General features: G+C 41.4%; 1 long non-coding RNA gene across 1 annotated transcript; it reads right to left on the reverse strand.

The window, feature by feature from the left end:
• Positions 1–7336: 7336 nt before the first annotated feature.
• Positions 7337–12876, reverse strand: LOC131494464 (uncharacterized). Its single transcript, XR_009253417.1, has 3 exons — positions 12758–12876; positions 11675–11796; positions 7337–7838 (listed from the first exon to the last, which is right to left on the reverse strand). It is a non-coding gene; the product is annotated as an uncharacterized LOC131494464 (long non-coding RNA).
• Positions 12877–14014: the final 1138 nt, after the last annotated feature.

Genomic DNA, 14014 nt, shown 5'->3' on the forward strand with positions numbered 1-14014 from the left:
CATTATGTAATTATCACATACGTGATGCTTTATAAATGTAGTTGTCAACTCTTACGGTCACTTCCAGTAAATTCTGTCCCATAAACATGTGGCAGAAAATTCTCTTGCTCCAAAGGAATGCCTGCCAACTTGCTTACATCCAGTCTTACCCCTCGCATCTTACTATCGCAAAACTTTCATATCCACATGGTATGGGACGGTTGAAAAATGAAGCTTTCGGTAAATTGCTTATTGAAGGTCTCACCTGAAGCTTCTCTTCAGTGAAGGGGGCAGGAGGAGCGGGGAAGCTGGGTGAGAATCTTGTCTCTATTAAATTGTCTCTGCTTTTCTTCTCAGTTACCAGACAGCTTGGTAACCTGGAGTGCAAGATGATAGGGGAACATGCACATTAGGTTTTTCCCATTCTCAGAGCAAGGAGGGCAACCAGGAAGCCAGAGGTTCCCACACCTTTGAAACCAAATAGTACATTGAATTTAGGGCTAAGACAAAAAAGAAAAAAAAATGTTGTAGAGTATGAGCGACATCATCCTTCCTACCGGTTCTTTTCTCAGTTTCTACTGAGTTCTTTTTACGGTTTAGACCAGAGGTTTCTAATAATGATCACTGATGCCATTTTATGTTATAGCTTCCATGCAGAAATGGTGAAAGCATGAGTTACCCCCAAAATTACCGGGAATACTGACTTTGTCTGAAACTGACACCCTCCCTAGCAAATTAGAAACAAATACAACTTAGTATTCTGGTGTCACTACGAACATCTAGTAAAAAAAATAAAAAGTAAACAAAAGGAGCGTTTTGCTCAGCATTAAACCATCGCACAACATAAACCCGCTTCCAAATGGCAAGGATTTTTACTACTGACATTCGTCCTTCATTCTGCGTTATTTTCAGTAAATAGTTTTCACATCTAACTACCTCAGCTACCGTCCTTTCATTTAGAAACATGAAACCATGCACTTTGTAACCAACAGGTTTTTCATTTCAAATTTCAAAAGGATACTTGGTGCAAAGCAATTTTCCAAAATTTATATATGACGGAAGAAACCCACCCTCGGCAGCTTGTCCTTAACTCTGTTTGTTTGTTTCTGAATTGGATTGGGGAAGAAAGAAAGAAAGAAAGAAAGAAAGAAAGAAAGAAAGAAAGAAAGAAAGAAAGAAAGAAAGAAAGAAAGAAAGAGGAAAGAAAATTCGTCTCCACTTAACACCAAGAAAAGCTGCTCTATATTTGCTTGATTTGCCTTAAATATTTTGTGCTCCTTTCCCTGTTCAATTTTTTTTGTTTGTGTTAAAGCTATCTCTGAAAAGAAAATGTAACAGGTGGCAGATGAGCATCAACTAAGAGAAGGGACCAATCATTTCTCAGTTCCCTGTTGTCAACTCTGCATGACATTCTGATTGTGCGAAATTGCCATTCCTGTGTTTCTCTCTCCCATGACCACTAGAGAAATAAGGTCCGAGAGACCCCACGTGTGTGTTTAGGGAACGGTGTAGACATTTCCCCCAGGACGAGCACAGTGCCTGGACCCAAATGATAACCTTGGCGGTTCTTGTGCTTTTACTTTGTAAACATTGTACAAATGTATTTGGAATTTTATTTGAAATGAAGAATCAAACTAGTTACGAAATTCTTTTCCTTCCTGTAAATATATATATTCAAACTCCATGTATCCAAACATTCCTTTAGCATTCGGATTGTAAGAGTGTCTTTATTGGCTGGAGGCCGCCGTCTCGGGCCGCGGTCCCACGTGCTCTAGTTGAAAGCACAGTGTGTGGTGTATTTGATGTACTATAAAACCATAGTTATTTTGGTCTGTTAAGTAAGTTGCAATTTGTGATGAAATGAAGTGGAAAGTAGTGCTTCATAATGAACAAATTTCCTTGGTTACATGATTTTTTCTTGTAAAACTTAAAAAAAAAAAAAGAAAACTTGAAATTTTATATATTTGGATTTTGTAGATTTTTTTTTTTATTTTATTGCAACACAAGGTACCAAAATCATTAAATAAAGTACACTGTGGTCATTTTAACAGAAGTCTGAGTTCCTGATTCTTTCTAAGTGCAAGAAGAGAGCAGTCGTTGTGGGTCTGAGACAGGAAGGTGGCGGAAGGCCATATTCTCAGGCATAGTCTCGAGACAAAGTGATTGAAACCTGAAAGTAAATGAAGCTGAGTTCTGTCAAATCTGAAATAAGTTTAAAATGAAACTATATCAATTTCTAAGTGTATTTCATTTGTTTATTTCTGAAACATGCTACAGAATGTTTCTCTAGAACCACTATAAAAGCAAAGATGTTTCAGATCACAAAGAGGGTAAAAATCTAAATAATAAACATTAATAAAAGGAAAAACTGTCAGCGAACAAAAATGCTTTAAAAAAGATGAAGTGGGGTCATCTGGGTGGCTCAGTCGGTTAAGCGTCCGACTTCAGCTCAGGCCATGATGTCACGGTTCGTGGGTTCGAGCCCCGCATGGGGCTCTGTGCTGACAGCTCAGAGCCTGGAGCCTGCTTCACATTCTGTATCTGCCTCTCTCTCTCTACCCCTCCCTCACTCACAGTCTGTCTCTCTCTCTCTCTCTCAAAAATAAACACACATTAAAAAAAATTGTTTTAAAGTGTCTAAATGGCTGATTCTTCTACAAAATTAGGGTTTATGCTTTATATGATTGTTTTCCTTAAAACATTCTTTTGTCTGTTTGTTTTAAGGAAATTTTGTTTTTCTGTACAGTTTGGCCAGAGGTCTAGTGGCTTATAAAAGCCTTCCTTTATCAAAGGGAACTACAGCATATGCTGTGATGATATGTGTAGAAACTACTACCAAAATCAAATAGAAAGATACTACTATTAGAAAGACCAATGATATAAATTTCAAAAATTCATTTCTTTTCAGAGTAATTTATTAGAGTGCTCCTTATGACTATAATAGTAACATGTGCTGAATGTAAAAATACATGGTTGGTATTGGGGTTGGGAAGGAAGTCACAGCAGGGAAGGAGGTGGGGTCCCTGGATGAACAGAGTCCTTACCTCACTTTGCCTGACTCAAAACGGAAGCAAGCAAAATATAAACTTCTACTGGGTTGAGCTACTGACAGTTGGGGTTGTCTGTGACAGCAGTTAGCTTCCTCTGAGCATTCCATGGACCAGGGATCTATAATTAGCTCAGCCATGAGGATGATTAGCTCAACTTCCTACCTGGGTTTCAAAAACAAGGAGAAAAAGAAAGGGCGATTCATGTCTTTTCTATATTCTCTACAATGAGTGGGTATTGTTATAATCTGAAAACAAGTAACATGTATATTTAAGGGGAATTTTTTTTTTTTTAAAGAAAACATACCAGGAGCATCTGGGTGGCTCAGTCGGTCAAGTGTCCAACTTCAGCTCAGGTCATGATCTCGTGGTTTGTGGGTTCGAGCCCCACGCCGGGCTCTGTGCTGACAGCTCGGAGCCTGGAGCCTCTTTCAGATTCTGTGTCTCCCTCTCTCGCTGCCCCTCCCCCGCTCACGCTCTGTCTCTGTCTCAAAAATAAATAACACGAAAAAAATAAAAGAAAGAAAGAAAAATATACCATATTCCTGAATTAGAAAACTTAATTTGGTGAAGACTGCAATTTGCCTCTGATTAATCTAGAAACAAAATACAACTCAAAATAGAGCCACAAACATATTTTATAAAGCTTGACAAAATGATTATAAAGTTGATCTGGAAGAATAAAAGCATTATAGTAATCAAGTATTTGGTTTTTAAATAAGAGTATTGATGGAACTTGCCCTCCCAACCTGTTATAAGTAACAATAACAGTGTACTACCAGCACAAGGATATATTTAAAAGTTCAGAAACAGAATCTTATATTTTATATAAATGAACTTAATATATGATAATTTTAAATCAGTAGAAAAAGGATGCCCTCTTCAATAGATGGTCTTAGAATAACCAGCTCACCAACAGGGTCACCTCTTACCTCCAAATTGATCATACAGATTAAAGATATAGCCCTGAGAAAAGTTCAACTACGAAAATAGTATGCTCCTGTCACCTGAGATGGGAAATATTTTCTTTTTTTTTTACATTTATTTATTTATTTATTTTTGAGAGACAGGGAGAGACAGAGCACAAGCAGGGGATGGGCAGAGAGAGGAGGAGACACAGGATCCAAAGCAGGCTCCAGGCTCTGAGCTGTCAGCACAGAGCGTGGCGTGGGGCTCGAGCTCACAACCGCGAGATCATGACCTGAGCTGGAGTCAGACGCTTAACCAACTGAGCCACCCAGGCGCCCCGATGGGAAATACTTTCTAAGTTTCATTAAAGAGAGAGAGAAAAAGAGAGATAATTGATAAGGAAGTGAACCAAGGAAAGATAGATATATCTATATCTATATCCATATCTATATTTATATCTATACACACACATACATAGATACACATATATCCATTACTTCTCTTAAAGGAGAAATACAATTGTCCAAAAATCAACTAAAAAAAAAATACTGAACGTACTAAACTGGACAAATATCCTAAAATGTATATACGAAGATGTTTAGAACAGGAAAAATTGGAAAAAGCTACAGAATATCCTTACAATGAAATATCCTGTAACAACGAAAAATAATAACTTTTAAAAAGTGTTTTTTTGCACTAAATGACAATATTAATTATTAAAACTTCATTTTGAAAGCAAAGAACAAAGAAACAAGCGTCTCGGTAAACCATAAACAAAAATGCACCAGTACATTAGAATATCCAGCAAATGGCGGCATAATGGGCAAAGAATATTGAAAGGAGAACTGACTAGTGAAATACTCCGCCGCCTGAGAAGAGTCCTGTCCGACATGCCGGTTGATCAGTGAGTATGAGATTGGCAACTACTCCAGGTGTGCATTGAATTTCTTTGACAGATTTCCAAAAGAAAGACGCACCCTCGTAGGGCAGCACCTGAAAGCTTCTCAGAAGGATCTGTGCCCAGAGCAGGTCTACAAACAGTAACCGGGTCTTGAAAGACTTTCGGACAAGTCTGCATTTTTCAGACAATCGGAGTAAGCATGAAAAAAGACCAGAGACAAGCAATGGTCACCCTGAGAACGCACATGCACGCAGGAAACCAGGACTGCTGGAGAAGTCTTGCAAAGGAACTACTGTGGTTATTCAGTAGAGCCAAAACACGGTGGCACCTACTACATGTTGAGTACGAGGCTCAAAACACAGGGCGCCTGGGTGGCTCAGTCTGTTAAGCGCCTGACTTCAGCTTGGGTCATGATCTCACAGTCTGTGAGTTCAAGCCCTGCGTCGGGCTCTGTGCTGACAGCTCAGAGCCTGGAGCCTGCTTCAGATTCTGTCTCCTTCTCTCTCCTCCCTTCCCCTGCTCATGCTCTGTCTCTTTCTCTCTTGCTCTCAAAAATAAATAAATATTAAAAATTAAAAAAAAAGAGGATCAAAAGCCAAGAACCACCCAAATGATTAAGTTGAATTATTCCTGTCTTTAAAATCTTCATTTCTGGTTCCAATTCTCTATATATGACCAGCCCTGCCGAAAACTGGTTGGCATTGACCCTTTACATAATGAGAACCCTCACTGCCTTTCCATCTCACAGACAAACAAGAGACATAAACTCTGACCCTTCTCCTGAAAATCAGAATCTATCTGTATTTGCAACTTGCATCCTTGCCACTGTCCCCAAAAGACATCCCTACATTTTTTCCCGGGGCTTAAATGTCCACTGTGCTTTATAAATCCATTCCTTTTTTTTTTTTTTTAACATTTATTTATTATTGAAAGACAGAGTCAGAGCGTGAGCAGGGGAGGGGCAGAGGGAGAGGGAGACACAGAATCCAAAGCATGCTCCAGGCTCCAAACTGCCAGCACAGAGCCCGACGCGGGGCTTGAACTCACAGACCGTGAGATCATGACCTGAGCTGAAGTCAGATGCTTAACCGACTGAGCCACCCAGGCGCCCCAAAATCCATTACTTTTTACTTCATTTATGGGACATCACTCCATCTCCTCTCCCTGTCCTTCATATCTTTTCTGAGACCATTTTCATTCTGTCTGCCATCACGCCAAAATTGTGCAAGACAAAAATCAAAACTTCGATTTTTCCCCCTTTCCCTCTCTCTCTCTTCCTCTTTTTTTTAAAGTTTATTTATTTTGAGGGAAAGAAAGAGAGAGAGAATGAGAGCGTGAACAGGGGAAGAACACCCAGAGAGAGAAAGGGAGAGAGAGAATCCCAAGCAGGCTGTCAGCACAGAGCCCCATGTGGGGCTCAAGCTCACAAACCATGAGCTCATGACCTGTGCCAAGATCAAGAGTCGAATGCTTAACCAACAGAGCCACCCAGGTTGCCCCTCTTCCTCGTCGTCTCGTCTTTCCCTTTTCCTTATTCATTCAAAAGCAGAAAAATTGAAGTGTCAGTTCCTTCAGAGTAGAGATCACATCATGGTTTTGTTTTGCTTTTTACTGAATGAATAAATGAATATTATCATAGACAGATTCATCAAGTTCTATGCAACCTAACCTTCCTCATCTAAAGGCTGGTGGTTGTGGTGAGGGCTGTACAGAAATCACCTGCTCAGTGGCGGCACCTTAGTAACAAATAAGATAACCACTGCTGCTGAATTAACTCCTGACAATGTAAAGAAGTTGCTCCTTCCCAAGTTCAATGGCCTCTGCACTATTCTCCCATTTGATTTTTCTGGCTGCAAGTAGGGGTGTGATGTCTCTTTCTGCCTTTCTGTATTCTCCCTTTTCTCTCTCTGGGTGGGACCTCTTCCTCTTCTCATGCTGAAATGTTGGTGATTCTCGATGTTCCTTCCTCAGCCCTCTTCTCATCTTCCTTAAGGTCTAGCAAAGCCACTCCTGAGGCTTTAACTACTCTTATGCACAGAAGATTGCTAAAAATATCCCATCTGGGGAGGCTCAGACATATAAAGCCCCTATTTAAAGAAAAATAAAAGAGTGTCCATTCCCCCAAATTTTTGGAACGATTTGTCATCAGATATGCCATTGGAAATATGTTCCCATTTTCTTTTTTGATGACTCAAGAATGGATTTCCCAGAATAAATTGCCACGCAGAGCAGAACTTTTTGGTATAGTTATTTCACTACTGATTTTGGTCCAGTCTTTATTGCCTTCAGGAGAAGCGTGTCAGGAATTGCTTAAGATTGTTAGTATTATTGACCTTGGCTTACCTTTTGGCTTCGTAACCCTGTGTAAACTCAACACGTCCATCTCTGTTGAGACTTATGCAAAACTACTGTGAACATCAAGACCATCAAGTATTGTTTGGTGAATCTTTCCAGTGGGTGAAATAGGGATGTGTTTTGCCCCACTTCTCATTAACTTGCACCTTAACGACTTGGTATTTATTTTTGGTGACCTGAACACCTCCCGTTTGTTCTTACTCATACATTGGAAAGAAACATTCTATGTGCTGATAAAATTATCTTACTGGCATGAACTAGGTCAAGCCTTTATAGAAAACCTACCCTCTGGCTAATTAGTCTTTGACTGAGTAGATTGAGATTTCTACATCCAGATCATTAATGTTGTAAACATTCCTCTAAATTTAACCAATGTTTAAATATATGTAGCAAGCAATGTATTCAATTATCTAGGATACAATTTGGTTAATTGGAGGGTTCATTAAGAAGTTCCATTAAACAAAATTATGATTCTTTGGGTACAGCACCAACTTTAACGCATTTACATTTTTAATGTATTTAAGCTACATGATCAGACCTAGACATTTGAGACTTCCATCAATAATTCTTCCTATGTCAGTGGGTATCCAAAACAATTTTCCAAGGAAAACCTTTACCTTGCATGCCAGGCTTCCTTCCTCCAGCCTCTGGGGAAGACAAAGTGACAATATATTCAGACACAAGTTTTTTAATTCATGACAAGATATCAGTATTAACGCAAATGCAATTAGCTGTTGACGTATGGTTCTCCTTTAAAAATGTTGATACAGGGGAACCTAGGTGGCTCAGTGAGTTAAGTGTCTGACTTCGGCTCAGGTCATGATCTCGCGGTCTGTGAGTTCAAGCCCCACATTGCCTCCGTGCTGACAGCTCAGAGCCTGGAGCCTGCTTCGGATTCTGTGTCTCCCTCTCTCTCTCTGCCCCTCCCCCACTTGCACTCTGTCTCTCTCAAAAATAAATAAATACATATATTTTTAAAAAAAGAATATTGTTCTCTATAATCACATGATGCCCTCTTTATGAGAACCCACAGAAGAATTGTCTTTCAAATCTCAGTACCAAGGATAGTTATAACCCCAAATAGCACTTCTGTCCTAGGAATACTGCGAATCAAATGTTTCCCACTTTGCGGTGGGTCATAGAAAACTCGGAGACGCCTACCTCTAGCAATAGGTAAAGGTACCTGTGTGTGTGTGTGTGTGTGTGTGTGTCTATACCTCGGACCTTAAGTTTTTCGAAACTTCTATTTCTGTTCTCCACTGACTGTTCTCCACTTCTGTTCACCACTCTGAAAATTCCCCAACTTAAAAAATTTTTTTTAACTTTATGGTGTGCCGTATCTTTGAAAACTGCCTCAGACTGGTTAGTTTTCATATCTGAGAGCATAAAAATAAGCAAAAAACAAAAAAACAAAAAAAAACTAAATAGATTATGAGTGTCAATCCTTAGCCTTGAACTGTCTCCCTGCCTCCACACTTTGATTGTTTACCAGCTTTCCCTCCTCAATCTTTCCAGAAGCACCTCAAATTCAACATGGAAAGAATTAGGCTCGTGGTCGTTTCGTTTCTCTTCATTCATTCAGCACCATCGCAAATGGCACATCGTCAGTGGCTAAAGACCTGAGTGTTGTCTTCGACAATCCGCACCCTCCTCCCCACAAGTCTGCCACTCATCCTGCTGATTATAGCTTCGAAATGTCTCCAATCTGTCCCAGCTGTCCTGCTTCACATCTGTGTCATTTCTCACCTTAAACTATTAAATTGGCTCTTATTTCTTACTCCAGCCACTAAATTGACTTTTATTTGAGTTTCCCCAGGCTAACTATCCCTCTTCCAAGCCCTCGTCTCTAAGTAGTTTTAAAATATCTTGCGGAGAACTTTCAAACACACATCTAACTGATATGTCGGCCTCACCAATCTACACTTATGAAATGAATAAATAATAGGTAAATAGAAAACTAAGGGGTGGTTTGGACCACTTTCGGTTTTTTCCCCCAAACTTAAATGACCATAAACTTTATTTTCTTGGGTTTTTTAAAAATGTGTCAAGGTTTTATTTAACTTCTAGTTAGCCGGTTTAGACTACTTTCCATCTTCTTATATGATCAGACTTGAATCATGCCAGTCATAAACTCTCCAGAAAGTCCACAGGCTACACAGCAGTATACAGACTGGCCATGGAGAACCAAGGCATGGGCAAGGGCAGGGGGTGTTCATGACAACCTCAGGGGAACAGAATCAAAACTGAGAGGGACACGTGCAACACTCCATCAAGAGCAAAGGCCAAGACCACGGTGAACACGGTGGACTGGGGTCACACCGAATTAGTGAGTAGGGGACTTGAATGGAGGGGCCTCCTGACAGGCGGGAGGAGAAACCCATGTGCCATAAAGGAACCTCGTAAGGACTGGTGAGTTAGAGGAAGGGGTGGGATTGACCAATCCCAATCTCTGGACTCAGTAGGCAGAGAAAGTGGGCGGGGCAAAAAAGGAGCCATGTTGGAGGCTATAACTAGACTCCTTCCCAAGAAAGTTACCCAGGATTTCTTCCCTTGGGAGCTTCCCACTGAGATACCAATTCCAGTCTTTTTTTTTTTTTTTTAAGTTTATTTATTCTGAGGGAGGGAGGGGCAGAGAGAGAGAGAGAGAGAGAGAGAGAGAGAGAGAGAGAGAAAGAGAATGCCAAGCAGGCTCCAGGCTATCAGTGCAGAGCCGAACACGGAGCTCAATCCCATCAATTGTGAGATCATGACCTGAGCTGAAATCAAGTCAGACGCTTAACCGACTGAACCGCCCAGGCACCCCAATGAGACTCCAATTCAAATTTGAAAAGAACTTAAACAATAAGATGCAGAAATGGCTCTTCATCAATTAAGGGCTTTTTCAAATTTCTCTGAGCAGATAGTGTTATTTCTTTGGGAATCCAGAGGAAAGCATGCTGCTTCCCAATCCTCCCTAGGATCAGGCCAAGAGAATTAGTTGACCAGATGTTCAACCAGGACATATATTTATTTCCAATTCAACTCAAGGCAATAAGCAGTGATTTGGGGCCTCTGGTATGTAGGCAGTTGCTAAGTTGGGCCACCCCAATCCAACACAGTGGTGTTGGAATGCCAGGAGTGAAGAGCTGTCAAAGATCTCTGTGTCCCAACCTCACCAGAACCTAGAAGAATATTATGAGAAATATCATCAATCCACAGAATCCCCATTTTGGATGTCCATCTGGCCTGCAGCCCGGAAGTGATATTTTGGTATTGCCCCACAATACCCAAATATTGGTATTGTGATATCAATAATATCAATATTATGATATTTTGGTATTGCCCACATCACCCTCCCCCAGCCACACACTATGTGGCAAATGGACAGTGGTGGGCTTCAGGGAATAGTAGCGTAATGAACAATGGCCCTCCCAACCTAACCCTGTTTCGTCATCTCCCACTAACTCCTCAGGTCACTTCAGTCTGGCTCTCCCAAGGTCCCCACAGACCTTCTCAAAAGGTCCAGTGAGTAGCGTTTTTCCTTTATTTGATCCAAATGTAATTGTCAGAAATCCAGATGTCTTCCTTGACTTCTCACTCTTCCTCACCTTGTCCAGCGTCTGCTCAGTTACCAAAGTGAGTCTACCCTCTAAGAATCTCTCCAGTCTGCCCAGTTCTATCATCTGCCCTAGACCATTATTCCAGGGACCGGGTACCACTGGTTGTTTTCTTGTTCCGATCCAATCCATTTCACAGAGAAACCAGGGCCATCTTTCTAAAATGCAAATATGATCAAATCTTTGTCATAAAACGTCAGCGGTTCATCCGTGCCCTTAAAATAACTTCAAACCACCATGGCTTAGAAGGCCCTGCAGAGTCTGGATGAGGGTAACTCTTTCAGGTTCATTTCTCGTGTTCTAGCCACAAATGAATCATTTCAGTTTCTCGAACAGTTCTTTGCCTGGAACTCTTCCTGTCCTGTAACCTTTCCTGCTCCTGACCACCTTTAATGTCAGCTTCTCTGTACAGTCCTAGGAGCTCCTGGACCACCCACTGCATCCGGTTCCTCCGCCTTCAGAACACTTGTTCTCACATTGTCTATTTTCTCGTTATCTCCCCCAAAAGCCTGTAAGTGCAACATCAGGGACCATATGGGTCTTGCCGACCATCGTGTGTCTAGTGCCTCACAGAGGGCTAGACACATAGAACACAAAGGAATTCCAACGCCAAGTTGGGATTCACGTTTTTACTTTGGTCTTGTTTGGGGGATGCTGATGGGCTCATGACAGCACAAACAGACTGGGCGGCATGTAGGTCTGAGCTAATAAGGAACAAAGTGTTTACGTGGACTGAAAGCTTTCCCTACCCTGAAGTTCAGAAAGCTTGGCATTGCAGAGTGCTGTCCGATATGATCATTGTTTAGGAATACTTGTATCCTCATTAGCTCAGACTGCTAGACCAAAGAAGACTAGGGGGACTTGAACAATAGACACTTATTTCTTACAGTTCTGGGAGCTGGAAAGTCCAAGATCAAGGGGTTGGCAGATTCTGTTCCTGGTAAGAAGCCACTTCCTGGCGCATAGACTGCTGCCTTCTCACTGTGTTCACCATGGCTCTTTCTGAGTCCTAGAGAGTAAGAAAGAGAAAGCAAGCTCAGGTCTCTTCTTTAAGGGCACTAATCCCATCTTGAGGACCCTACCCTCATGACCTATCTAAACCTACTTACCCCCCGCAAAGCCCCACCTCCAAAGACCATCACATCGGGGATTAGGGCTTCAACATATGAATTTTGGGGGTGACTCAATTCAGTTCTAGCAATTTACAACAGCCCTCCATTTTCAAGTCTGAAAGTTCACTTTCTTTTCACTGAACCTAATTAGATACATAACATTTTTACAGATTTGTTTGGATTCATACTTCCTTGGGAGCACTGCAATGATGGGCAGTTGCTAAAAAACAAAAGTCTAGTTAATTTCTAAGCTAACGAATTCAATTGTTAAACATGTCTTCAATAAGAAAAGAAATTTAGGGCAATTAGAAAGCGAGGAAGTCTGTGCCAAAAGCAGCAATTGATTTAAAAAAAAAAAAGCAGCAGATAAAACAATGTCCTGGAAATGTCGTAACAGGTAAAGGTATTATATTTCGGAGCTGCTGATCCCCAAAATGTTTCGAATGAGATTCACCACCTCATATGTACTTCAGTATCAAGTCAATTTAATGCAGTCACATTTGGCCAACGGCAGCGCCTTTATTTACAGATCGACTCTCATGATAATTTTAAACAGAACCAGATATTCAGGGGCGCCTGGGTGGCTCAGTCAGTTGAGCATCTGACTCTCGATCTCAGCTAAGGTCATCTCACAGTTGGTGCCATTGAGCCCCCAAACTGGGCTCTGCACTGACAGCACGAAGCCTGCTTGGGGTTCTCTCTCTCCCTCTCTCTCTCTCTCTCTCTCTGCCCCTCCCTGGCTCATGCACTCTCTCTCTCTCCCTCCCTCTCGCTCTCTCTGTAAAAAAATGAAAACTTTAAAAAAAAAAAGAAATGACATTCAATGATATTTTGGAAAATATATTCAAGTGGGCTTACAGAGAATGAATGCAGATTCTTGCCATTTTCCATGCAACACCACTCTGGAAGAAGGACCAGTGAGATGGGAGAACAGGTGCAGGGACTAGATACCCAATGGGATCCTCTGGTTTGCTGTGGCCTTCATGTGTATGGCTGATTTCTAATGAGAAAATAGGTAGAGAGGAGTTTTGGAAAGAAACCTGCATGTGACCTCTATCAAAATAAAGCACCTGCCAGCTTCTTCCCCGCTAACAAATTTCCTCATTTTGAACATGGCCACACCTGGCTTACTGATGCCTAAACTCAACCTAGAGTTCTGGGCTTCCTAGCACCTTTTACACCTGAGTTTCTCCAGGGACTACACCACTTGGTAAGATGAAGGGTAGTCTAGGCAAGTTGAAGGTACGGATGGGGCAGGGCGAGGACCGTGCATGGAAGGCACAAAATAATCAATGTCTGGTTCGACCTTCTCTCTTCTTTCCTCCCTCATCCTCAAGCCCCCATCACCAACTCTGTTTCATTGATATGTATTATAGGCTGAGTTGGGTCTCTCCAAGGTTCATCTATTGAAGCCCTAATCCCTAATCCCTCGAGTTTTGACTATATTGGAAGATAATCATCTTTCAAGAAGTGACTAAGTTAAAATGAGGTCTTTAGGGTGGACCTTAATCCAATGTAAGAAGAAATTTGGACACAGCAAGGATGCATACACACATAAGAAAGACTGTGTGAGGACACAGAGAGAAGACGGCCATCTCAAGCCAAGAGAGACCTCAGAAGAAACCAACCCTGCTGACACCTGGATCTTGGATTTACAGCTTCCAAAACTACGAGAAAATAAATTTCTTTTGCTTGAGCCACCCAACTGTGTTTTGTTATGGAAGTCCTAGCAAACTAACACAGTGTGTTTGATCCAATCTTAGCATGAAACTTAATGTTTTATTCTATTTTTTTTTTAATATTAAACAGCTTTCAAGCAGTTTGTTTCCAACCAGTTCTCACGGATGCACTCCATCACAGAGACGACAACACGTGCGAAGTCCCTGAGGCAGAAGAGGCGGCAGATTTAGGAAACTGCATGTAGCTCAGTCAGAGGCAGCCCTGTGATAAGGCGAACCAGGGCGACTCCACAACCCTGAAATGTGCAAGAGTCTCTAAAGACCCCAGAGAATCAGCAGCATTCAATTATCGGCTATCAGGTTCCCACTGCATTCACGTAACTGCAGTTTGTGTCAATTACATATGTACATATGTTTGCAGTTATTGTTTTTTTTT

The sequence above is a fragment of the Neofelis nebulosa genome, chromosome 14 (assembly GCF_028018385.1).
Source record: "Neofelis nebulosa isolate mNeoNeb1 chromosome 14, mNeoNeb1.pri, whole genome shotgun sequence".
NCBI lineage: Eukaryota > Metazoa > Chordata > Mammalia > Carnivora > Felidae > Neofelis > Neofelis nebulosa.